Here is a 27,645-nt window from a genome sequence, read left to right as displayed (position 1 = left end):
CTCTAATTTGCCAAAGGGAGGGCCTTGTATGCGTTTCTGTGTGTGGAGTAAAGGACATCTAGAGTTTTGTCGCCTAACTGATTAACGCAGTAACTCTTCTGTAAATGAAATGGTGTTAGTATTTTCAGACACAGCTTTACTGTAGAACCTAACGATTGACACAAAATGCATGGTCATGACAAGACTTTGAAAAGCATTTTAGATGGACTGTAACCCGTTAAAAAAAGTGTGAGTAACAGCTATAAAAGTAGCGTAGCTCCATTTCCCCTCTATGAAAAGCAATTACACGGTGGATGTGTCCACACTCAACCAACCCATTAACCTGCTCTGTGAGAGATGGGCTCAATGTAATTATAGACCATAGATCTGGAGCCCAGTTAGTTATGGAGGTGCTGTTGAGTCCAGAGGCTGTGAGCGCCCGTGTACGCTGATTGACTGAGACAGACTGTCAGTTATTGACACTACCTCTGTGCAAACATCCTGGTAGAAAATATAAAAAAAGAAATGCTTCCACCAGAGGCCTGTCTGCAGTTGAGCCACCTAATTTTTGTCACTTAAAGTGATCCGTGTCTAAAGCCTTCATAACCCACCCATGCTTAGTTAGCCCCCAATCATTTTCACCTCTCAGGTCCTCACAGAAAGAGAGAGGGCTGCATCAACAGTTCAATCAAATGAGCTGTGCCAGAATCCCTCTGGACGTAGGGTAGAATGTTCCTGTAGCTTGGTGAGTCTGCTAAGGAGACTGGTAAATGTCTACACTGCCGGTCAAAAGTTTTAGAACACCTACTCATTCTAGGATTTTTCTTTATTTTTACTATTTTCTAGAATAATAGAATAATAGTGAAGACTTCAAAACTATGAAATAACACATGTAGCAACCAAGAAAGTGTTAAACAAATCAAAATACATTTTATATTTGACATTCTTCAAATAGCCATCCTTTGCCTTGATGACAGCTTTGCACACTCTTGGTATTCACTCAACCAGCTTCACCTGGAATGCTTTTCCAACAGTCTTGAAGGAGTTCCCACATATGCTGACCACTTTTTGGCTGCTTTTCCTTCACTCTGTGGTCCGCCTTATCCCAAACCATCTCAATTTGGTTGAGGTCGGGGGACTGTGGAGGCCAGGTCTTCTGACGCAGCACTCCATCACTCTCCTTCATGGTCAAATATCCCTTACACAGCCTGGAGGTGTGTTGGGTCATTGTCTTGTTGAAAAACAAATGGTAGTCCCACTACCCCAAACCAGATGGGATGGCGTATCGCTGCATTATGCTGTGGAGGCCATGCTGGTTAAGTGTGCCTTGAATTCTAAATAAATCACTGACAGTGTCACCAGCAAAGCACCCCCACACCATAACACCACCTCCTCCATGCTTTATGGTGGGAAAAACACATGCAGAGATCATCCCACACCACGTCTCACAAAGTCACGACGGTTGGAACCAAACATCTCCAATTTGGATTCCAGACCAAAGGACACATTTCCATCGGTCTAATGTCCATTGCTTGTGTTTCTTGGCCCAAGCAAGTATTTTCTTCTCATTGGTGTCCTTTAGTAGTGGTTTCTTTGCAGCAATTTGACCATGAAGGCCTGATTCAGAGTCTCCTATGAACAGCTGATGTTGAGATGTGTCTGTTACTTGAACTCTGTGAAGCATTTATTTGGGCTGAAATTTCTGAGGCTTGTAACTCTAATGAACTTATCCTCTGCAGCAGAGGTAACTCTGGGTCTTCCTTTCCTGTGGTGGTCCTCATGAGAGCCAGTTTCATCATAGCGCTTGATGGTTTTTGCGACTGCACTTGGAAGAAACTTTAAAAGTTCTTGACATTTTCCAGATTGACTGACCATGTCTTAAAGTAATGATGGAGTGTTGTTTCTCTTTGCTTATTTGAGCTGTTCTTGCCATAATATGGACTTGGTCTTTTACCAAATAGCGCTATCTTCTGTATACCCCCCTTACCTTGTCACATCACAACTGATTAGCTCAAACGCATTAAGAAGGAAAGAACCTGTTAATTGAGATGCATTCCAGGTGACTACCTCATGAAGCTGGTTGAGAGAATGCCAAGAGTGTGCAAAGATGTCCTCAAGGCAACGCGTGGCTATTTGAAGAATCTCAAATATAAAATATATTTTAACACTTTTTTGGTTACTACATGATTCCATATGTGTATTTCATAGTTGTGATGTCTTCACTATTATTCTACAATGTAGGAAATAGTATAAATAAATAAAACCCCTGGAATGAGCAGGAGTTCTAAAACGTTTTACCGGTCGTGTACTATGGTCGTAATGTTCTTGGTTTCAGGGTTTCATCTTATAGTGGTAGTGTTCTTGGTTTCATCTTCAAAAGGGTTCCCTAAAAAAGGGAGGGGGACAACACCCTTCCTTAAGTTCAGTTAGGTGTTTACTGGATAAGACAATTTTAACTGAAATACAACACTGCTGTCTCTTCTATGGCATAGAGTGCAAAAATAAGAGACATTGCAACAATTGTTAGCTGTAGTGGTCACAAGGCAAATACCAATTAAAAAGCAGCTGAACTAACCGTTCCGTATTTCGGTTGCTCAGAGATTTGCATATTGGGGGTGGAGTTCGATGTGGGTGTGCTATGTTCGCTATATCGTACCCTGGCAAACTCAGTAAAGTAATCTGATTACTTTGTTACTTTTACTTTACTTTCCCCTTAAGAGGAATTAGAAGAAGACTAAAATGTATATTACCGATTGAATTACATCTATTGCATCAATGTTTACATAGTTGGCCATAAATGTTACATTTTACTTTATGGGATGGTTATGTAGGCTTCTTCTAACCCATTGCTTTCTACTACAGATTGACTGAAGTGGATTTAACAGGTAACATGAATAAGGGATCATAGACTGACCAGGTGAAATCTATGTCACGGAAAGAGCAGGTGTTCCTAATGTTTTGTACACTCAGTGTATGTCTTACCCCGGTAGAGAAGAGAAATGGCCCAGAAATGTTTCAATAAATACAGTACATTCGAGCAATACCTTAGGACCACTTAAAAATAATAGATTGTGTTGTACAGTTCCTTTGCTCCCGAGTGGTGCAGCGGTCTAAGGCACTGCATCTCAGTGCTAGAGGCGTCACTACAGCCCCTGGTTCGATTCCAGGCTGTATCACAACCGGCCGTGATTGGGAGTCTCGTAGGGCGGCGCACAATTGGCCCAGCGTCGTCTGGGTTAGGGTTTGGCTGGGGTAGACTGTCATTTTAAATAAGAATTTGTTCTTAACTGACTTACCTAGTTAAATAAAGGTTAAATCAAATAAAAAATAAAAACATGACCATGGAAGATGACTGAACCAATCTCTCTTTTCAGACTGTCAGAGTATTTATCATTATTATAGTTTTGTTTTTTCTTATTTACTTTTGTATATACACTGAGTGTTCAAAGATTAGTCCAAATGAGGACTAAAATAGAGCCTAATAAAATAAAATATCAACAAGTGGCAGTTGGGATGTAAATGCGTATTGTCTCAATTCTCAGTGGCAGACTCGAGTGATCACTACAGTATCACAGACATCAGAAAGTGGCCACTCGATAAAGGGCTTAGGGACCAAGTGTTCCTTCAACCTACCATTGGCGATGTGTTGTCTTATGTAAACAAGTCCGAGGCGCTGCATAATGTGGGCAGGTCTGTCTCACAGTCTGCGTATGATTTGATAGAGTGCAATCAGTGCAGCTGTTTCTCTGTGTCACCGTCCCGTGTTAGCGGGCATGATCGAAATCACAACCCAACCCTCAACTGTACAATGGATCCAGGAACCTAACAGCTTCCATAAAACGTGCAAATCTCAGTTTTGGAAGATACAGACTGACCAAAATAATGCTATTTACACTTTGTAGTCGATTTTTACACAACAATCAATCTTTCTGACTAATATTGAGGAAACATATTATTTCTTTTTGTTCAACTGCCCTTTACGGCTTTGTCACTGTCCCAAATAGATCAAATGTCACTGTTCACTGACACCTGTAAAGGAATTTTGGCATGCAAGCTGTGATAGTGACAACTTTGTGGGGAGAAAGAGGTGCAGGATTAAAACAAATTCACCTGCATGCATTAATAACTTCCATGATTAGTTTAGCATATACTTGAGCATTTCATTATCTAACGTTTGTTCATGAAACATAGCAGATGAAAACTGAGTGAAATGCTACATTTCTGTTTAACTGCTACATATGTTTCCGGAGAAGTTGAGGCAACATAAAATTGACTGACAAAAGCCAAGGTGTGGGAAATGGAGAAGAAGAAAACTTCAGAATCCCACTGAAAGTTAATTTAATTAAAGCCTTGCTCCTTGCTAATAAGTTACATTTTCAGTCTCATGTTATAAAACATGAGGTGTCGTCACTCCTAATCCTCACAATACTGCTGAATCAATCAGGCCTTATTAGACATTCACCAACTAAATAGATTTTGTTGCAGGAAATTCTGATGAATTTGCATTGCCTTTGCTTTACATTTTCAGAAGAAAGAAATAAATATTTCAACAGTATGGATCGTCTTGTTGCTGAATTGATCCAGCTTTAAAAAATGTAGCATATCACAAGTTCCTTAAATCTAAAAAATGCACTCAAGTCTTTATATTGAGGACAGGAACAAGTGTTATACAGATGAGTAATATGAGTCGTATAGTACTACAGTATTACAATTATTTGTATGTTTTATGTTTGTCTTTGGAGTCATGATTTCGAGAGTTTGAATGCTGTCAGTGATTTTTATCTTGTATTCTTTCGAACTTAACATGAATTAGGGTATATAGAGTACTATACGGAACACTGAACAGAACAAGGCTGTCAATAACTCAATTTTGACTAAAATGCAGAAAGAACTTTATAGTCCCAGGCTCTCGATTTGTCCCCAGATGTGAAAAGTAAGACTTGGTATGCGTTCTAAATGGCAAGTTATTCCCTATTTAGTGCACTACTTTCGACCAGGGACCATAGAGCTCTGATCAAAAGTAGTGCACTATACATGAAATAGGATGTAATTTGGGACAGAGAACAAACAATGGTATTTAAAGCCACACATTTACATATCACTGACTGGCGAAAAATTATGACTATGATCATGGTCATTGTCCCTGACGTGATTCCTAACGTGGGTCTCAACGTTCCTAACGTGATTATAAAGTCAGTGACCAGTGGTGTCTTATCTGGTGGCTTTTTATCCACAATGGCAAATGGCAAAGGCATTACCACAATTCTTTCCCAGGCACATTTAAATTAAAGGACCAGAATGTGACAAAACATTTTTTTATTTAATTGTTTTAATTACAAACCCTGAATGCATGACAAAGCTCAATTTCTGCCTCATTTTAGCTGTCAAACAGAGAAGAACTCTGGTCAATCTTATTTAATACCACACCAATAGACTACGCCAATAGACTACTAAGCTAGCTTCAATGTGTTCAAATGACTGTTTGTCACAGAATTAGCAGAAAAACCCAGGGCATTTACCAACCAAAGACAGATTTGTCTCATCTGATCATAGCCATGAAAAGCAAATTCAACCAACACTTCTCAACAACAGCTGATTTATTTGAAAATGTGTTATACGGTTTGAGTGACAGTCCACAATACATTCCAGAAGGTTTACTAAAGCAAACTGTAACATGGCAGTTATGGCTTTATATTCCATTCAATCTGTGTATGATCACCTGCAGGTTTAATCAGGCATTTTAACAAAAACCAAAGCAAATGGTCTGGATTAATAGGCCTATGCATTAAACACTGTGACTGAACTATAGCTAAAACAATCCCACAATAAACTCCAATATACGGTCTCTGATATGCCAATATACTCCAATATACAGTCTCCAGCATATAAACTCAATATGTGAAATTCCAATGCACTGTAATGAGGGATTTGTCTTTCAGCTGTCAGATCCATCACCTTGATTTATTAATATAGCATTCTGTAATTGATAGGGTGTATTGGACATATCCTTGTTAATATTTCACTTGATCTCTCACCAAATAGGAGGTGATCATTTCTGATAGATGACTTCAGTCTGGAGAGAGAAAGATTGAGGGTGTGAAAATGCAACAACACAATACGTAACCGAGGCTAAACCTAATGAGGGGAAACGACTGTAAACTATACTGTACAGACCTATCCATATAATATATTGTATACATTATACAAGGTCAAACCATTAAACATAAACATTCACTTCAACCTCCACAATTATGCATCAAACTCAAGGGGGCTTGGATATTAGAATGCCACTGCATATCAGATATCAATTGAATACATACAGTATCAAATTGTACGCATTCTAGAGTAGTTTTAATATACTACTCTAGAATAAACAACTTCAACATACAGCACTACATAAAATGGGGGAAATGGAAATGGCCCATGGGAGATCTTGCAACACTGCAGGACTAAGGGTAGTGAACAAAAGAGCAGGGAAGAGGATGGCAGCTAGCTAGCTAACAATTGGAGAGATAATATCTCTTCTGACACCCCACCACCAACAGCAGCAGCATGTAGAGTATAGAGCTAGAGGAAGAGGATTCCCTCCGATCCTCAGAGGCACAGGGCTGGAAGCATTGTTGGAATTGATTTACTGAACAGCTCCAATCTTTGGACACTTTGCTCCCATTGATTCCAACTTCAAATCAGAAAAGAGAACAGAACTCAGTCAGGGATTTAATTACAACTCTAAAGGAAGAGAATGAGTGACATTACAGACAGGATGGTGCGAGAAATCAATTGCAGAATCCCCCCTTAATCCCCTCTGGGGTATGGTGCTCTTTCTCATCTGTCACTGCATTCTTAACCAGAGAGAAAGCCTGACTCCTTAGCCCGCAGTTAAGATATATATAAGCAAAAGATTTAGAAGCCATTACTAAGTATTTAGCTACTATTACTATAAGACTTAGGGGGCAATTTTCCCATCATCTAATAGCTGGGGTGTTCTATTAGTGCAAATAGGAACAGTAGGGATCTAAACCACTTGGATGCCAATAGCAGACACCCCCACTACTGTATACCTGACAATGAATGAAGGCTAAATGGAGTAAGAGCAAATTGTATAAACAGAGCTGTGATTCATTGCTTGGATCACAAATATCAAATTTCCCTGGCTGATGAAAACCAGCAGTTTTTTTTCCAAAACCAAAATCATTTCTGCACAATTTGTCATACAGTGAGGGAAATAAGTATTTGATCCCCTGCTGATTTTGTACGTTTGCCCACTGACAAAGAAATGATCAGTCTATAATTTTAATGGTAGGTTTATTTAAACAGTGAGAGACAGAATAATAATAAATGCAAATCAATTTATAACATTTTTGACATGCGTTTTTCTGGATTTTTTTGCTGTTATTCTTTGTCAGTGGGCAAACGTACAAAATCAGCAGGGAATTAAATACCTTTTTCCCCTCACTGTAAATCGTCTCAGGGAAGCTCATCTGCATGATCATTGTCTTCACCAGGTTCTTGACCTGACTGCAGTTTCAGATTATTCCAACCTGATAATTGTATCTTATCACAGGTAATGGTTGATTATTCCAAAAGGCCATTAGCATAAGTCTTGGGTAGGAGGCTTTATTTTCAAAGCCATAACCAAGCATATTTTATTTTTACCAGTGAATACTGTTGAGTGAATATTATGGTGTACAGCTAGCCTTGAACCCTGTCACCTTCCCTGAAGCTAACAGGGCATAATCATTGATAATTGGCAGCTGACAGCATTTACAAGAGGATAAGTGATTAATGCTAATTAAGCCTGGACAGAGTGTGTGTGTGTGTGTGTGTGTGTGTGTGTGTGTGTGTGTGTGTGTGTGTGTGTGTGTGTGTGTGTGTGTGTGTGTGTGTGTGTGTGTGTGCTCATGCGTCTGACCTTGCCAGGTCTCTCTCTCCTTCCTCTACTTGCCAAGCCAGCCCAACCTAAAATAGTTGTCTTCCTAAATAGCACCATATTCCCTTTATAGTGCACTAATTTTTGCCAGGGCCCATAGGGCTCTGTTTACAAGTAGTGCATTATGTAGAAAATAAGGTGCCATTGGGGACGCAAGCATAGACAAGTGTGTGAGTAGCTCACCCCTGAACCTCCCTACAGCCAGATTAACTGATGTGTGCTCTTTCAAGGCAGTCTCCCTACTAACATTTGCAGAGAGAGAGAGAGAGACAGAGAAGGAAAAGAAGGAAGTGTGAGCACAGAGGGGTCCGTTCTCACAGCGAGTTCCCCTGATCTCTTCACATTGTGTTGATGTCTCTGCTTACAGCAGCAGGGATGTGTGGAGTCAGCAGTCAGCACAGACATTATGGTAGAGCAGGAAGTCAGGTAAGGAGTGAGGCAACGGTTGGGAATACAAACTTATTTTTAACACTATGGCTCAGTCCCAAATGGCAACCTATTCCCTCTGTAGTGCACTACTTTTGAATAGGGCACATAGGGTAGTCGTGTATTATAAAGGGAATAGGCTGCCATTTAGGACACACACTAGATTACTATGAGCAGCCATGTTCCCTTATGATCTATGTGGCCTTATCCATAACCAGCCGCCACTGCATGCTGTTGTGAAGAATGCAAAAACATGTGCAGTTGAATGTGGTCATTATTATGCGAGGCAGTGACTACGACTGGGGCAGTCTTGGCAGACTTGATTGTTGATTGTGTATTGTTAGATGAAGTTTGCCAAGCAAAGCTGATTTGAGAATGAGCAGATGTGGTTATTAACTACAGTACATATTTACACAGCAGGTGTAATACAAAAGGAGGTAAAAAGTCTGCATGCAATCTTGTGATTACAACTGACTGTTTCTAGTCAAGAGCACACAGCATATGATAGTTGACATTACATCAATCTATACCTGCATAATCAAAATTAAGGAAATCACTTGGTGGCTATAGAGAAAGTCAACAGTAAGAGCAATTGTAGTGACGTCGTTCCACCAAATGAGTACCTTTTGGTTTAAACATTCTGTCATAAAGAGCACGATTCCCCCCAAAATGTAAGCGGATTTTCCCATGTCAAGAGGTTAAATAAAAAATAAAATACTATAGTAAGGGCCAAATAAAGTGAAAGGGTTGACAGTAACAGGGTTGACCGTAACAAGGTTGACAATTTCATCTTAAATCGGCTATAAATCCCCCCAAAACGTATAGCCTGTCTTTCTATGGGTAACAGGGTTGACGTGTTATCCTCGACCCGCTCGTTTTCCACCACAAAACCCCAGAAAAAGGCCTAAAAGAGTAGACCCAGCTCACCTACTTTTAAACTATGCTTTGTCTATTAGAAGGTCAATATTTTTTTTTTTTTTTAAATGAATAGTTTGGAGCTTCGAATGACGTCATCCACCTAATGGATGCCCGCTAGGCACAGCCCTGTCCATCCTAAACTACACTGAACAAAAAGATAAACGTAACATGGAACAATTTCATCGACTACAGTTCATTTAAGGAAATCAGTCAATTGAAATAAATTCATTAGGCCCTAATCTATGGATTTCACATGACTGGGAATACAGATATGCATCTGTTGGTCAAAGATACCTTTAAAAAAGTAGAAGCGTGGATCAGAAAAGTTGATCAGGCTGCGAAGTTGCTGGTTATTGGCGGGAACTGGAACACTCTGTCGTACACGTCAATCCAGAGAATCCCAAACATGATCAATGGGTGACATGTCTGGTGAGTATGCAGGCCATGAAAGAACTGGGACATGTTCAGCTTCCAGGAATTGTGTACAGATCCTTGCGACATGGGGCCGTGCATGATCATGCTAAAACATGAGGTTATGGTGGCAAATTATTGGAACGACAATGGGCTCAGGATCTCGTCACGGTATCTCTGTGCATACAAATTGCCATCGTTAAAATAGATTTGTGTCCGTGGTCCGTAGCTTATGCCTACCCATACCATAACCCCTACGACACCGTGGGGCACTCTGTCCACAACGTTGATATCAGCAAACCGCTCACCCACGCCACGCCATCTGCCCGGTAGAATTGAAACAGGGATTCATCCGTGTAGAGCACACTTCTCCAGTGTGCCAGTGGCACATAGAAAGTGAGCATTTGCCCACTGAAGTCGGTTACGAAGCCAAACTGCAGTCAGGTGAGGACAATGAGCATGCAGATGAACCTCCCTGAGACAGTTTCTGACAGTTTGAGCAGAAATTCTCTGGTTGTGCAAACCCACAGTTTCATCAGCTGTCTGGGTGGCTGGTCTCAGACCATCCCATAGGTTAAGAAGCCGGATGTGGAGGTCCTGGGCTGGCATGGTTAAACATGGTCTATGGTTGTAAGGCCGGTTGGACATACTGCCAAATTCTCAAAAACGTATGGTAGAGAAATCAACGTTCAATTATTTGGCAACAACTCTGGTGGACATTCCTGCAGTCAGCATGCCAATTACACGCTCCCTCAAACCTTGAGACATCTGTGGCATTGTGTTGTGTGACAAAACTGCACATTTTAGAGTGGCCTTTAATTGCCCCCAGCACAAGGTGCACCTGTGTAATGATCATGCCGTTTAATCAGCTTCCTGATATGCCACATCTGTCAGGTGGTAGGATTATCTTGGTAAAGGAGAAATGCTCACTAACAGCAGTGGCGGTCAGTGACATTTAAGATGAGGGAGGACAATTCTTTTTAATGAGCATGGTCTTATTTCTATTTAAGTGATAATGCCAGAAAAGCCAGTGTTTGGAGGATATATTGGCACAGGTATTGTTGAGAGCCGGCAAACCATCCCAATATATCCTCCAAACACCGGCTTCAAGGGCATTATCACTTTTATACAATGGGTTACCAACATATTAAAATAATGATTGACATATTTTCATTAAAAACGTTATTTGGCATCATTTATTCATACTATTTCCTCATTCCACAAGGTATTGTCCTGACACACGTCAGTAAAACCCGCTACAATCATGTAGTACAGTTTACAGTCATCAAGTAGTTTAGCAGTTACACCGGCAGGTACCGGTGGCAAAGAAAAGAATAAAGCCAAAGGCTTACCTTCACTTGGAAGAGTTCTAGTGTTGGATAGCCATAGCCAGCTAGCTAACATAGCATCCCTGTCTGTTTGAGCCGGGTTTCTGAGTACGCTAAACTAGCTAGCTGCATTTGCTAGCTACTGTAAACGAAACTGAAAAAAATACAATGAAATACAGCTACAGTGTGTTCAGAAAGTATTCATTAAAACAATTATAAAAAAATAAAATAATATCACATTTACATAAGTATTCAGACCCTTTACTCAGTACTTTGTTGAAGCACCTTTGCCAGCGATTACAGCCTCGAGTCTTCTTGGGTATGACACTACAAGCTTGGCACACCTGTATTTGGGGAGTTTCTCCCATTCGTCTCTCCAGAGATGTTTGATCGGGTTCAAGTCCGGGCTCTGGCTGTGCCACTCATGGACATTCAGAGACTTGTCCCGAAGCCACTCCTGCATTATCTTGGCTGTGGGTTCCCTTGATCCTGACTAGTCTCCAAGTCCCTGCCGCTGAAAAACACTCCCACAGTATGATGCTGCCACCACCATGCTTCACTGTAGGGATAGTGGCCAGGTTTCCTCCAGATGTGACACTTGGCATTCAGGCAAAAGAGTTCAATCTTGGTTTCATCAGACCAGACAATCTTGTTCCTCATGGTCAGAGTCCTTTAGGTGCATTTTGGAAAACTCCAAGCGGGCTGTCATGTGCCTTTTACTGAGGATTGGCTTCCTTCTGGCCACTCTACCTAATTGGTGGCGTGCTGATGAGATGGTTCTCCTTCTGGAAGGTTCTCCAATCTCCACAGAGGAACTCTGGAGCGGTCAGAGTGACCATTGGGTTCTTGGTCACTTCCCTGACCACGTCCCTTCTCCCTCGATAGCGCAGTTTGGTCGGTCAACCAGCTCTAGGAAGAGTCTTGGAGGTTCTAAACTTCTTCCATTTAAGAATGATGGAAGCTACTGTTCTTAGGGACCTTCAACAATGCAGAATTTTTTTTGCACCATTCCCCAGATATGGGCCTCGACACAATCTTGTCTCGGCTCTCTATGGACAATTCCTTCAACCCCCTGGTTTAGTTTTTGCTCTGACATGCACTGTCAACTGTGGGACAGTGTGTGCCTTTCCAAATCATGTCAAATCAATTGAATTTACAACATGTGGACTCCAATCAAGACGTAGAAACATGATCAATGAAAGCAGCACCCGAGTTAAATTTTGAGTCTCATAGCAAATGGTCTGAATACTTATGTAAATAAGGTATTTCTGTTTTTTATTTTTAATACATTTGCACACAAAAAAAACTTTTTGCTTTGTTATTTTGGAGTGTTGTGTGTTGATTGACGAGGATAAGGCTGTAACGTAACAAAATGTGGAAAAAGTCAAGGGGTCTGAATACTTTCCGCTCATGAATTTCAGCTCATGAACCATGTGACCAACACTTTACATGTTGCATTTATATTTTTGTTCAGTGTAAATCTACCTCCATCCATTTTTTTGGCTCCGAATTTGTGTTAAACATCTGAAATGGATTCAGTTTGAGCAGGCATGGAAGAAACGCAGGCCTGAGGGGAAAACTAAAACGACATGGGTCCGACGAAAGTTTCAGGGATGTGAACATTGTTTAGTTGTTCATATTGGGTAAAAATATTTTCTGAGTGGCTGGAAACAATGCTTTTGCTACTTAATGTATAGCTGGCTAGCTACAATAGCTAAAATGTGGCTAGTTTTCACTCAGCCAAATCTTTGGGAGACAGAGTGGATTGGCTGTTGGAATGGGTGGGAATAGCTGTTATAGCAACCCAACGCCTACAGTCAGGAGAGTAGTAAGAGAGTTCGCACAGCTGTGTTTACACCATACAGCTAAGGCCAGAGCACCAATAGGGATTGCTCTGAAAATCCTTTACAATTACATACATTTTTTTGTGTTACTGCTGGATTTTATTCTTCTGTTGAAGTGCATCAGGTCTCATCGTTCAATAGAGACTTGCCTGTGACAGGTCACACAGCTATGAGGAATGTTGTGCTATGCCCATCCTGTGGGCTGTTTTGTTATCATTCTCTCAATAACCAAGGTAAATATCTTGGTAAGGTTTTACTCCCCCCTTCCCGGTACACGTTTCCTTTAATTTCTGCTTTGTTTTAGTTTTCTTGTTCTCTCCTACTGAATAGTTTCAAATGTCATCACATCTGCTTATAGAACATTCTGGGACCACTTAAAACCTCTACGGGATCGATGTCCCTAAACCGGGACGGTTGTTGCTCAATATGCAATAATGTGACTAGAAAACATTGTATACAACAGCCAACTTTCCGGGACATAGACATGTCTTATATGGGCAGAAAACTTAAATTCTTGTTACAGTAATCCAACTACAGTGTCCAATTTACAGTAGCTATTACAGAAAAAAAGACCATGATATTGATTGTGAAGGTAAATAATGTACTTACATTCAGTAATCTTGCTCTGATGTGTCATCCTGAGGATCCCAGAGATAAAATGTGGAGTAGTTTTGTTTGAAAAAAATCTATTTTTATATTCCAATGTCGGAACTGGGTTCTACAGTTTGACTCCACTGCTGTCTCTGGCTCCACACCCACCCCGCTAGACGTGTCGTTTCTGTATGGAAGCTAATGATCCATCATGTATGACATTCCTGGGAGTGTGTAAACTTACATTTTTTTATTACCACCACTTGAAAATGTATTAATTGACCAATTCGGCACATTTGGGCAAACTCCTGGCAGACTTGATGCAAAATGTTGTGGAGTGAGGTAATTCTTCACTGGATCAGTCTGAAACTTTGCACACACACACTGCTGCCATTTGTGGACAAAATCGAAATTACACCTAGGCTCCTATGTTAATGTAGGCTTTTCTCTTGCATTTCAAAGATGATGGAACAAAAAAAACAAAATAGAAAAAGCATGTTTTTTTTTACCAGATCTAATGTGTTGAATTCTCCTACATTAATTTCATATTTCCACAAACTTCAAAGTGTTTCCTTCCAAATGGTATAAAGAATATGCATATCCTTGCTTCAGATCCTGAGCTACAGGCTGTTAGATTGGGCTATGTAATTTTAGGCGAAAATTGAAAAAAAGGGTCCGATCCTTAAGAGGTTTTTAAGGTAATAAGCTATACAGTAACTTGAAAGGCATTCATAACCCGAATGAGAAAAATAAAGTACTCTATCAGTTGAAACAATTTGGATGTAAGATTGCATTTCTGCAGGAAATGCACTTGTCGGGTAATGAACATGAGAAACTGAATAGAACATGGGCTAATAAAATATTGTATTCATCTCATATATCAGGATGGAAGGGGGGGGGTGCAATTCTAGTGCACAGGTCAGTCAATTTCACTGCCAGCTCCTTGGGATACAGAGGGTAGGTTCATATTAGTAAATGGAACTATAGATGGGGTGGATCTATCATTGCTAAATGTCGTGGAAGAGGATTTTTTTTAATTTTTTTATCTTATATTACCTAAAGAAGAAACAGGTCATCCTGTTCCTCATCGTGTCTGTAAGATTGGTTATATTACATATCAGGGAACAGAGCAGTCTGTTCTATACGTTTTTCTAAACAAGCCCTGTTCTAACTTTCTGTAAAACAAACTTTCATGGTTCCTGTTATCCCAGGATGTGTGGGGGAGTGGTAATGTCCTTGGTATGATTTGTCTTTCTCTGGCCTACTATCTGTGGTGATAAGCAGAAGTACCAGACTCATTCGAAGGGCATGTGAAACACCCCCTCCCCCCATACTCGGTCTGTATAAAATGTCTAAGAACAAAATGCGAGTCGAATTGGTTTTCCCATGCATGTTCAAATAAAGCTTTTGGATATTGAGATTGGACTGCCTTCTGAGTGTTTTTTTTTCAGCACAATGTGTACACTCCCCAATGAGGAGGATCCAGGGTTTGTCAAAAAGATTTTAAACCTTATCTTGGAGAAAAGCTGTGGTTTACTCCTAATGGGGGAGACATTAATTATGTCTCAGACTGTAGATAGATCACCTGTACCATCAACTCAATCCTCTAGGATGAGCAAGTCATTGACCAGCCACTGTCTAGAAGTGGGATTGGTTGATGTATGGAGATACCTTTATCCAAGTGGGAGAGACTCAAACCACCACTTATCCTATTCCCGCATTGATCACTTCTTTGCCACTCAGTCTAAAGCCAATAGGATAATGGATTGTGAGATACTTCCAATAACGTTGTCGGACCATTCACCATTGATAGCGACGTGGGATTTAGGACAAAAATATTTCTCACAAAGATGGAGACTAAACGCGTCCCTCCTTAATTAATGACTCTAAATTTGTGGACTTTGTTAGAAAAGAGCTGCAGTTGCATCTTGATTAGTGTTGCAAAGGGTCAGAAACTTTCCATGGGAAGTTAAAGTTATAAGCTAACAATTAACCTTTTTTGTGAGATACACAGAAGGCAATTCTAGGTCTTGTGGCATTTTTTGTTAAACTATCCCCAATTGAATGGAATTGCAACCCTCTGCATGCATGGTGCATTCTTCCATCACATATGCAGTGCACTCTTCCATCACACCACAGCTGATTCTCAAGATCTTGCATACTAATGAGACGCTATTGAGCCCACACTACTACACTGTCTGAGCCAAGGACTACATGCTATCTGATAAGTTGTGATTACAATACTGGGTGGGGTGAATATATTTTATATGACATACAGTGGCAAGAAAAAGTATGCGAACCCTTTGGAATTACCTGGATTTCTGCATAAATTGGTCATACAATTTGATCTGATCTTCATCTAAGTCACAACAATAGACAAACACAGTCTGCTTAAACTAATAACACCCAAACAATTATACGTTTTCATGTCTTTATTGAACACACCGTGTAAACATTCACAGTGCAGGGTGGGAAAAGTATGTGAACCCTTGGATTTAATAACTGGTTGACCCTCCTTTGGCAGCAATACACTCAACCAAACATTTCTGTCGTTGCGGATCAGACCTGCACAACGGTCAGGAGGAATTTTGGACCATTCATCTTTACAAAACTGTTTCAGTTCAGCAATATTCTTAGGATTTCTGGTGTGAACTGCTCTCGAGGTCACGCCACAGCATTTTAAATCGGGTTGAGGTCAGGACTCTGACTGGGCCACTCCAGAAGGCGTATTTTCTTCTGTTGAAGCCATTCTGTTGTTAATTTACTTCTGTGTTTTGGGTCGTTGTCCTGTTGCATCACCAAACTACCGTTGAGCTTCAATTGGCAGACAGATAGCCTAACATTCTCCTGCAAAATGTCTTGATAAACTTGGGAATTTTTCCAGCGATGATAGCAAGCTGACCAGGCCCTGAGGCAGCAAAGCAGCTCCCTCCACTATACTTTACAGTTGGGATGAGGTTTTGATGTTAGTGTGCTATGCTTTTTTTCTCCACACATAGTGTTGTGTGTTCCTTCCAAACAACTCAACTTTAGTTTAATCTGTCCACAGAATATTTTGCCAGAAGCGCTGTGGAACATCCAGGTGCTCTTTTGCGAACTTCAGACGTGCAGCAATGTTTTTTTGGACAGCAGTGGCTTCTTCCGCGGTGTCCTCCAAAGAACACCATTCTTGTTTAGTGTTTTACAAATCATAGACTCGTCAACAGAGATGTTAGCATGTTCCAGAGATTTTTGTAAGTCTTTAGCTGACACTCTAGGATTCTTCTTAACCTCACTGAGCATTCTGCACCGTGCTCTTGCGGTCATCTTTGCAGGACAGCCACTCCTAGGGAGAGTAGCAACAGTGCTGAACTTTTTCCATCTATAGACAATTTGTCGTACCATGGACTGATGAACATCAAGGCTTTTTGAGATACTTTTGTAACCCTTTCCAGCTTTATTCAAGTCAACAATTCTTAATCTTAGGTCTTCTGAGATCTCTTTTGTTCGATGTATGGTTCACATCGGACAATGCTTCATGTGAATAGCAAACTCAAATTTTGTGAGTGTTTTTTTTTATAGGGCAGGCAGCTCTAACCAACATCTCTAATTTCATCTCATTGATTGGACTCCAGGTTAGCTGACTCCTGACTCCAATTAGCTGTTGGAAAAGACATTAGCCTAGGGGTTCACATAGTTTTTCCAACCTACACTGTGAATGTTTAAAATTATGTATTCAATATAGACAAGAAAAATACAATAATGTGTGTGTTATTACTTTAAGCACACCGTGTTTGTCTATTGTTGTGACTAAGATGAAGAATAGATCCAATTTTATAACACATATATGCAGAAATACAGGTAATTCCAAAGGGTACACATTCTTTTTCATGCCACTGTACATTATTTTTTTGTTAACTAGTAAATAGTAGCGTACAACAAAGTGTGTTTAAATCATTTCTAACTTGCTAACAATTTCTGCTAGTTAGTTTTTGCTACCATGTGGGTTTTAGCTTGCTTGAGCCTGCTAACTGAGGAGTGTTAATTCACCTGTTTCCATACATGTTTCATTTTAAAACATTTATCTTACAAAGGAGTTGTTTAATCTTACTGCTTAACTATTTATCTGTACATGGAATTGTATTTGGGGTTTTTTACGAAAAAAAATTATAATCTTTACAGGAAAATGCCACGGGCACTATCTGATGTGTGGTGACATTTCACTGCAGCTAATGTAGAAGGAAAAGCTGTGTACATTTGCAAATACTGTGCCAAATCATATGTGAAGAACGCAACAAAGATGCAGAATCATCTGGCCAAGTGCTTAAAGTTCCCTCAGCGCTCACAACAAGCAACCTCTGACAAAAGTCCCTCTACTTCTATTTGAGGTGAAAATATGAATCAGACACCTCATCGATAGTAACAGCTCATGGTCCTCCTGGAATCAGAAGTTTTTTTGACTCAATGGAGGAACGTAGTCAGAGAAATGCTGATAAATGTCTTGCTCGAGCTGTGTATGCAACTGGTTCACCTCTGATGCTCACAGGCAAAGTGTATTGGAAGAGATTTCTGAATGTTTTTTGCCCAGCATACACCCCTCCAACCAGACATGCTTTATCTACTCATTTGCTGGATGCAGAGTTCAACAGAGTTCAAGTAAAGGTCAAGTAAATCATAGAGAAAGCAGACTGTATAGCAATCATCTCTGATGGGTAGTCAAATATTCGTGGGCAAGGAATAATTAACCCTTTCATGAGTGAGTTCCAAATATCTCTAACGATAGCCCCAGCGTGAGTTTTTTTATGCACGTGATGTTAGAACGTTCTCTCCATTCCAGAATGTGATTGTTACATAAACAACAACACTGAATGGCTCAGAGTGGGAGTGAGAGGTTACCATGATTGACTGCCTGCACCGCCATTTGTATCAATAAATCACTATCAGAAAATGTTTTGTGTGGTATTATTGATTATTTACTATTTTATTCACGTTTTTCAATTACCGGTGATAAATCATACGTTCCGATTTTTGCATAAATTGTAATGGGCACATAGTATGTGTGTAAAATAAAGTTTTGAAGATTGTACTGATTATGATGAGCTAAGCTAATTCCAGCTACGTGTATGGAGCCATGTTTGTTGACATACAATGCATTCTGGGTTTCACTTGATCTTCTGTCGGACCAAAGATGCTATAACAAAATGAGGTGAGTAAGGGTTCACTCATTTTTTGAGAACTTCAGGAAGTGAATGTGAACGATGGTAGACGACACACCCCTTCAACATGCATACTATAAACAGACCAAACTAATCTTGTCTTCTCTTATTATCTTTGGTTTCTGTGAGGTAAAAAAGCATGGCTGCGCGCTGAAACTAATCGTCGGATTACTTTCGATTTCTAGAAAGTGTTTTACTCAATTATTTTGATCAACGGTGAGCTCACCCATGATATGATTAATTATACATAGTAATTGCTAATAGCTAATTCATTGTGTAGTTTATGTCAGCCGAGAGTTAGAAAATATGACCTCTAGTGTTGCGTCAATCTTTCCTCAGCGCTAGGACAAATGTAGCCTACATTTTTCCGGTTAGGATGATTGTGTTATGCTATAGATACTTCTGTGAATATCTGAACATTGCATCCAAAAATAAACTGCTCACATTCTGGACATAAGTTTGTAAGGACTGTATTTATGTAAATAGTTTCTGAAAAAAGTGTGGCCAGCTCAAATACTGATCGTTGCGTCATTCGAAACTGGCGGTTCTAAATGAGCATTCTAAATGAGTGTTCTAATCACACGGGGTGTGATCGTACGCTCCAGGGACCACTGTAGAACGATCACACCATGTGTGATGGTACATGTGAAAGGGTTAACTACATCATCTCCACCCCTCAACCAGTATTCTACAAGAGCACAGACACAAGGGACAACAGACACACTGGTCTCTACATTGCAGATGAGCTGAAGGCAGACAACAATGACCTTGGACCACAGAAGGTATTTGCACTGGTGACAGACAATGCTGGGGTCTAAAGTGGAGGAGTCCTACCCTCACATTAAACCCATTGGCTGTGCTGCTCATGCATTGAATCTGCTCCTCAAGGACATCATGGCACTGAAAACAATGGATACACTCTACAAAAGAGCCAAGGAAATGGTTAGGTATGTGAAGGGTCATCAAGTTATAGCAGCAATCAACCTCACCAAGCATGAGCATGAGAAGAATAAGAGCCCCACATTGAAGATGCCCAGCAACACCTGTTGGTGTAGTGTTGTCATCATGTTTGACAGTCTCCTGGAGGGGAAGGGGTCTCCAAGAAATTGCCATATCACAGTCTGCCGATATGGACAGCCCCATCAAGAGGATCCTCCTGGATGATGTATTTTGGGAGAGAGTGGCAAGCAATCTGAAACTCCTGAAACCTGTAGCAGTAGCCATTGCATGGATTGAGGGAGACAATGCCATCCTGTCTGATGTTCAGACTCTGCTTGCAGATGTAAGAGAAAAAATCCATACTGCCCTGACCACTTCACTGTTGCTCCAAGCAGAGGAAACTGAAGTTCTGAAATACATCAAAAAGCATGAAGACTTCTGCCTGAAGCCCATACACGCCGCAGCGTACATGTTGGACCCCAAGTATGCTGGCAAGAGCACCCTGTCTGGTGCAGAGATTAGCAAGGCTTATGGTGTCTTCACTACCATGTCTCGCCACCTTGGCCTGGATGAGGGCAAGGTTCTTGGCAGTCTGGCGAAGTACACTTCCAAGCAAGGGCTTTGGGATGGAGATGCAATATGGCAGTCGTGCCAACATATCTCATCAGCCACCTGGTGGAAGGGACTTTGTGGATCTGAGGCTCTTTCCCCTGTTGCCTCCATCATCCTCCAAATCCCACCAACATCAGCCGCCTCAGAGAGAAACTGGTCCTTGTTTAGGAACACACACACCACAGCACGCAACAGGCAGACCAATACAAGGGTTGAAAAATTGGTGGCAATCTGGGCAAATTTGAGGCTTTTTGAGCCTGACAACGAGCCATCCTCAACAAGGTTGGAAATTGACAATGAAGATGAGGCCTCAGAGTCTGATGTTCAAGAGGTGGACACTGAGGAGGTCCAGGGAGAAGACATGGAAGCCTGAGAGGATGACAACCAAAGCTTTAGTTTCTAGACTAACGTTTTTGGGAGATGCGATGGATCATTGGGGATCATTCAATATTCCCTTTCTTTTGTTGTTCAGTGAAATCATCCCATGTGAAGAGTCTACTAATTTAATTAAAGTTCAATTCGTAACTAAATTGTTTAATTCAAGGATTTAATAATTTGCAATTATGTCTACTTATGATAAGGTAAAAGGTTTATGTTTCTGTCTCCATATGATATGGTAAATATCCAATGCCAAAAACATCTACATTTAAATGGTATTAATATTAATTTGCATATATTTCCACTAATTCCCATAAATTCCTGTTAATTACCACGGAAAGTTTCCACCTCTGAATATTCCCCAAAATGTGCAAGCCTAATCTTGATCTTAACCCCTGAGATCTCATTACTTACGCTTTGGGACTGTGCAAAAGCATTTCTAAGAGGTCGCATTATGTATCATTCGCAAGCGGGGAAAAAACAGGAACGAATCCAAGCGCACTGAATTGGAAAACAAAAGAAACCATTTAAAACAACAGAACAAAGTGAAACCATCCACAGCTCTGATGACATCCCTTAAGGAAATGCACAGAGCTTTAGATAGCCTGCTCTCTGAAAACAAAGGTTTGCCAAGCAGAGACATTATGAACATGGCAGTCCAAGCCGCTTATTAGCATTCCAGCTAAGGAAGCAGCAAGCATCTAATATACAGAGCCTTCAGAAAGTATTCATACCGCTTGAATTATTTCACATTTCGTTGTGTTACAGCCTGAATTCAAAATGGATTCAATATTTTTTTCCCCTCACCCATCAACCCACAATACCCCATAATGACAAAGTAAAAAGATGTTTTACAAATATTTGCACATAAATTAAATACAGAAGTATCGCATACGGTCAGGTTCATAAGTATGTGGACAGTGCCACAGTTTGCATCATTTTGGGTCTGTATGCAACCACCACAATGGATCTGAAAGGAAACAATCAAGATGTGCTTGAAGTGTAGACTTTCATCTTTAATTTAAGGCTTTTGTCTAAATTATTGTATGAACCATGTAGGATTTACAACCATTTTTATACATAGCCCCCCAATTTTAGAGGCTCAAAAGTAATGGGACAAACTAACATAATCATAAATTAAATTGTGAGTTTTAATAGTTGGTTGCAAATCTTTTGCAGTCGATGACTGCCTGAAGTCTAGAACCCATAGACATCACCAGATGCTGGGTTTCTTCCCTGGTGATTCTCTGCCAGGCCTTTACTGCAGCTGTCTTCAGTTACTGCTTGTTCTTGGGGCGTTTTGACTTCAGTTTTTCCTTCAGCAAGTAAAACACACGCTCAATTGGTCAGGTGATGTGATTGACTTGGCCATTGCAGAACATTCCACTTCTTTGCCTTAAAAAAGTATTGGGTTGCTTTCGCAGAATGCTTCGGGTCATTGTCCATCTGCACTGTGAAGCACTGTCCAATGAGTTTTGAAACATTTGGCTGAATCTGAGCAGACAATATAGCCCTAAACACGTCAGAATTCATCCTGCTGCTTTTGTCAGCAGTCACACCATCAATAAATACAAGTCTGTACTTTCAGCTCATATTCGTTATTTAATTTGAACTCCAATATGCTGTGGTATACAGCTAAAATAATAATAACTGTAACCTGGCCACTCAGGAACATTCACTGTCCTCTTGGTAAGCAACTCCTGCTGAAAGGTGAATTCATCTCCCAGTGTCTGTTGGAAAGCAGACTGAACCAGGTTTTCCTCTAGGATTTCTGCCATGCTTAGCTCCATTCAGTTTATTTTTATTCCTGAAAAACTCCCCAGTCCTTAACAATTACAAGCATATCCATAACATAATGCAGCCACCACTACGTTTGAAAATATGGAGAGTGGTACTCATTAATATGTTGTATTGGATTTGACACAAACATAACCCTTTTTATTCAGGACAAAAAGTGAATTGCTTTGCCACATTTTGTTACAGTTTCACTTCAGTGCCTTGTTGCAAACAGGATGCATGTTTTGGAATATTTTTTTTCTGTACAGGCTTTCTTCTTTTCACTCTGTCAATTAGCTTAGTATTGTGGAGTAACTACAATGTTGTTGATCCATCCTCAGTTTTCTCCTATCACAGCCATTCAAATCTGTAATCAAATCAATTTTTATTTTTCACATACACACGGTTAGCAGATGTTAATGTGAGTGTAGCGAAATGCTTGTGCTTCTAGTTCCGACAGTGCAGTAATATCTCAAAAGTTCTCTAACAATTATATACATGTGATGTAAGATATGTAAACATTATTAAAGTGGCATTATTTAGAGTGCATTGTATAAAGTGACTAGTGATCCATTTATTAAAGTGGCCAGTGATTGGGTCTCAATGTAAGCAGCAGCCTCTCTGAGTTAGTGATTGCTGTTTAGCAGTCTGATGGCCTTGAGAAAAAAAACTGTTTTTCAGTCTCTCGGTCCCAGCTTTGATGCACCTGTACTGACCTCGCCTTCTGGATGGTAGCGGTGTGAACAGGCAGTGGCTCGGGTGGTTGATGTCCTTGATGATCTTTTTGGCATTCCTGTGACATCGGGTGCTGTATGTATCATAGGGGGCAGGTAGTTTGCCCCCGGTGATGCGTTGTGCAGACCTCACCACCCTCTGGAGAGCCTTGCAATTGAGGGCGGTGCAGTTGCCGTACCAGGCTGTGATACAGCCCGACAGGATGCTCTCGATTGTGCATCTGTAGAAGTTCGTCAGGATTTTGGGTGACAAGCCAAATTTCTTCAGCCTCCTTACGTTGAAGAGGCGCTGTTTGCGCCTTGTTCACCACACTGTCTGCGTGAGCGGACCATTTCAGTTTGTCTGTGAGATGTACGCAGAGGAACTTAAAAAACTTTCCACCTTCTCTACTGGAGTCGCTTTCATGTGGATAGGGGGGTGCTCCCTCTGCTGATTCCTGAAGTCCATGATATTCTCCTTTGTTTTGTTGACATTGAGTGAGAGGTTGTTTTCCTGACACACCCTCACCTCCTCCCTGTAGGCTGTCTCGTCGTTGTTGGTAATCAAGCCCACTACTGTTGTGTCGTCTGCAAACTTGATGATTGAGTTGGAGGCGTGCATGGCCACACAGTTGTGGGTGAACAGGGAGTACAGGAGGGGGCTGAGCACGCACCCTTGCGGGGCCTCAGTGTTGGGCGTCAGCGAAGTGGAGATGATGTTTTCTACCTTCACCACCTGGGGGCGGCCCGTCAGAAAGTCCAGGACCCAATTGCACAGGGCGGGGTTGAGATCCAGGGCCTCCAGCTTGATGATGAGCTTGAAGGGTACTATGGTGTTGAATGCTGAGCTGTAGTAAATGAACAGGATTTTTACATAGGTATTCCTTTTGTCCAGATGGGATACGTCAGTGTGCAGTGTGATGCCGATTGCGTCATCTGTGGACCTGTTGGGGCGGTATGCAAACTGAAGTGGGTCTAGGGTGGCCGGTAAGGTGGAGGTGATATGATCCTTGACTAGTCTCTCGAAGCACTTCATGATGACAGAAGTGAGTGCTACGGGGCAGTAGTCATTTAGTTCAATTATCTTTTCCTTCTTGGGTACAGGAACCATGGTAGAGTCACCGTATAGGTCGATGTTGTTCTCTGAGGCTGACCGGAACATATTCCAGTCCGTGTGATCAAAACAATCTTAAAGCGTGGCTTCCGATTGGTCGGACCAGCGTTGAATGGTTCTCGTCACTGGTACATCCTGTTTGAGTTTTTGCCCATAAGACGGAAGGAGCGAGATGGAGTCGTGGTCGGATTTGCCGAAGGGAGGGCGGGGGAGGGCTTTCTACGCATCGCGGAAGTTAGAGAAGCAGTGGGCGAGGGTGTTGTGCATGCGCATAGCGCAATCAATATGCTGGAAGAATTTTTGGTAGACTTGTTAAACTCCCCAGCTACAATAATTGCAGTCTCAGGATGTATGGTTTCCAGTTTGCATATAGTCCAGTGAAGTTCCTTGTTGGCTGTCTTGGTGTCTGCTTGTGGGGGAATGTACACAGCTGTGACTATAACTGACGAGAATTCTCTTGGTAGGTAAAATGGCCGGCACTTGTTTGTAAGGAATTCTAGATCGTGTGAGCAGAAGGACTTGAGTTCCTGTATGTTGTTATGATCACACCATGAGTCATTAATCATAAAGCATACACCCCCGCCATTTCCCAGAGAGGTGTTTATCTCTGTCGGCGCAATGCATGGAGAAGCCAGGTGGCTGAACCGATTCCGACAACATTTCCCGAGAGAGCCATGTTTCCGTGAAACAGAGAATGTTACAATCTCGGATGTCTCCCTGGAATGCAACCCTTGCTCAAATTCTCTACCTTGTTGTCAAGAGACTGGACATTGGCTAATAGTATACTCGGGAGCGGTGTACACATCTACGGAGCCTGGCCAGGTGGCCATCCTCTCCAGCAACTGAGTTAGGATGGACACCTGTATCTTTGTAGTGACTGTATGTATTGATACACCTTCCAAAGTATAATTAATAACTTCACCATGCTCAAAAGGATATTCAATTTTCACCCAGCTACCAATAGGTGCCCTTCTTTGCAAGGTATTGGAAAACCTCCCTGGTCTTTGTGATTGAATCTGTGTTTAAAATTGAATGAGTGGGGTACAGATATGAGGTAGTGATTCAAAAATCATGTTAAACACTATTATTGCACAGTGTGACTCCATGCAACATATTATGTGACTTGATTTTTACTCCTGAACTTATTTAGTCTTGCCATAACAAAAGCGTTGAATACTTATTGACTCAAGACATTTCACATTTTAATTTATTAATCATTTGTAAAAATGTCTAAAACCACAACTCCACTTTGACATTATGGGGTATTGCGTGTAGGCCAATGACCAAAAATTTAATCCATTTTAAATTCAGTCTAACATAAAATGTGGAAAAAGTCAAGGGGTGTGAATACTTTCTGAAGGCACCGTACTGTAGTTAAGTAAATAAAGTCACAGATGCCAAATCACTTCTTAACTAAACCAGAACTGATATCTGAGACCTTTGCCGACTATTATAATGTTCTCTATAGAACCTCGGGTACTTGCTCAGATAGGGAAGAATTTAAATAATTTTGGGAAAAGATGGGAATGACAGAGCTACTGTACTTGAAACATTGGCTAAAGAATTAGTAGAACCTATAGCGGATTGAGAAATTGATGGGGTAATTTAAAAAAAGGATCATATTGTTATGTTAACACATTTGATGAAACATTTGAAAATGTGCTAACTCCTCTTCTTCTACAAGCATATCACCACTCCCTAGAGACTGGGAATCTTGCCCCCTCCTGGAGGGATGCAACCATTACAGTAATTTACCAAGAGGGTAAAGACCCAACCCAGTGTAGTTTGCATAGGCCTTTTTCGCTTCTCAACCTCAAAATCTTAACAGCAATCCTAGCCAGATGGGTGAATAAAGTAATTACCTCTATCATACAAGCGGACCACAGGCTTTACCACAGGCCGCTACACAGGTGACAATATTCGTAGGCTCCTCAATGTCATAACCCATGCCCGGGCTACTGGAGGGGAGGCAATGATCTTAACTTTAGATGCAGAAAAAGCGTTTGTTCCCTTGTCCTGGGGAGTCCCGTTTACAACTCTGCAACGCGTTGGGTTTGGGCCTAACTTTTTAAAATGGACTCGGATACTTTAAAATCCACGAGCATTGATAAGGGTGAATGGTCACACGTCGGCGGCCTTCTCCCTAAAGTGCGGCTCCAGGCAAGGATGCTCACTCTCACCACACTTCTTTTCAATTTGTATTGAGTCCTTAGCACAACTGATTAAAGATAAGAATATAACAGGAATTGTGATAGGGGGAAGATTCCACACCGGGTTGAGATACAAAGTGCTTTTAAGTGGCCCAGTGAGGGCACTAAGTACCTGGGAATCTTTATTCCGCTATCACTAGAGTTTATATGGGGGAAACTATGATAAGATAATCCATTGCATTAAAAATTACCTGCGAATAGAGACCTCCACAGATTTTTATTTTATTTTTTATTTCACCTTTATTTAACCAGGTAGGCAAGTTGAGAACAAGTTCTCATTTACAATTGCGACCTGGCCAAGATAAAGCAAAGCAGTTCGACAACATACAAAAACACAGAGTTACACATGGAGTAAAACAACATACAATCAATGATGCAGTAGAAAAATAAAATTAAAATAAAAAAAATAAGACTATATACAATGTGAGCAAATGATGTGAGATAAGGGAGGTAAAGGCAAAAAAATGCCATGGTGGAAAAGTAAATAAAGTATAGCAAGAAAAACACTGGAATGGTAGATTTGTAGTTTGAAGAAAGTTCAGAGATAAAATATAAATAATATGGTGCAAAGGAGCAAAATAAATAAAATAAATAAATACAGTAGGGGAAGAGGTAGTAGTTTGGGCTAAATTATAGATGGGCTATGTACAGGTGCAGTGATCTGTGAGCTGCTCTGACAGCTGGTGCTTAAAGCTAGTGAGGGAGATAAGTGTTTCCAGTTTCAGAGATTTTTGTAGTTCGTTCCAGTCATTGGCAGCAGAGATTGTTCTATGTGTTTCAAATGCTTCCTGTACAAATCCCCAAATCTACATTCAATATGCTTGACCGCCTGACTTCCAGATTTATATGGCAAGGTAGACGCCCAAGAGTAAGATATAAAACATTACAGCTTCCTAAATCAGTGGGAGGCTTGGCACTTCCAAATGTAAGGTTTTACTTTTGGGCAGCGCAGTTAAAACCAATGACAGCTTGGGTTACTGACAGTATGGAAACATGCTGGCCAAGCATAGAGAAATTTGAATGCATGTCAACAGGGGATTTCGAGGTTGCCTTTTATGGATATGTCTGTAAAGAACTATAGAATGAATGAATGGACTGCATGAATTAATGACATCTGCAGTTGGCAACACATCCCTTACGGGATTAATTGATACAAAAACCAACAATAATTCACTATGATAATTCAGTAATAATTCTTCCAGTGTTCTGTGCAGTGGACACCGCATAAAGAGTGAGACAGAAATCAATACATAAATATGGTTATCAAAGCAATAATTATAA

General features: G+C 40.8%; 1 protein-coding gene across 1 annotated transcript in view; it reads right to left on the bottom strand.

Annotated features, from left to right (window-relative positions):
- LOC106585133 (netrin receptor UNC5D-like) overlaps nt 1–27,645 on the bottom strand; it is a 231,934-nt gene that overhangs the window by 98,230 nt on the left and 106,059 nt on the right. The window lies entirely within an intron of this gene.

This window comes from Salmo salar, chromosome ssa24 (genome assembly GCF_905237065.1).
Source record: "Salmo salar chromosome ssa24, Ssal_v3.1, whole genome shotgun sequence".
NCBI lineage: Eukaryota > Metazoa > Chordata > Actinopteri > Salmoniformes > Salmonidae > Salmo > Salmo salar.
The sequence above is the reverse complement of the archived record's forward strand: the minus strand, read 5'-3'. Positions and strand labels throughout refer to the sequence as shown.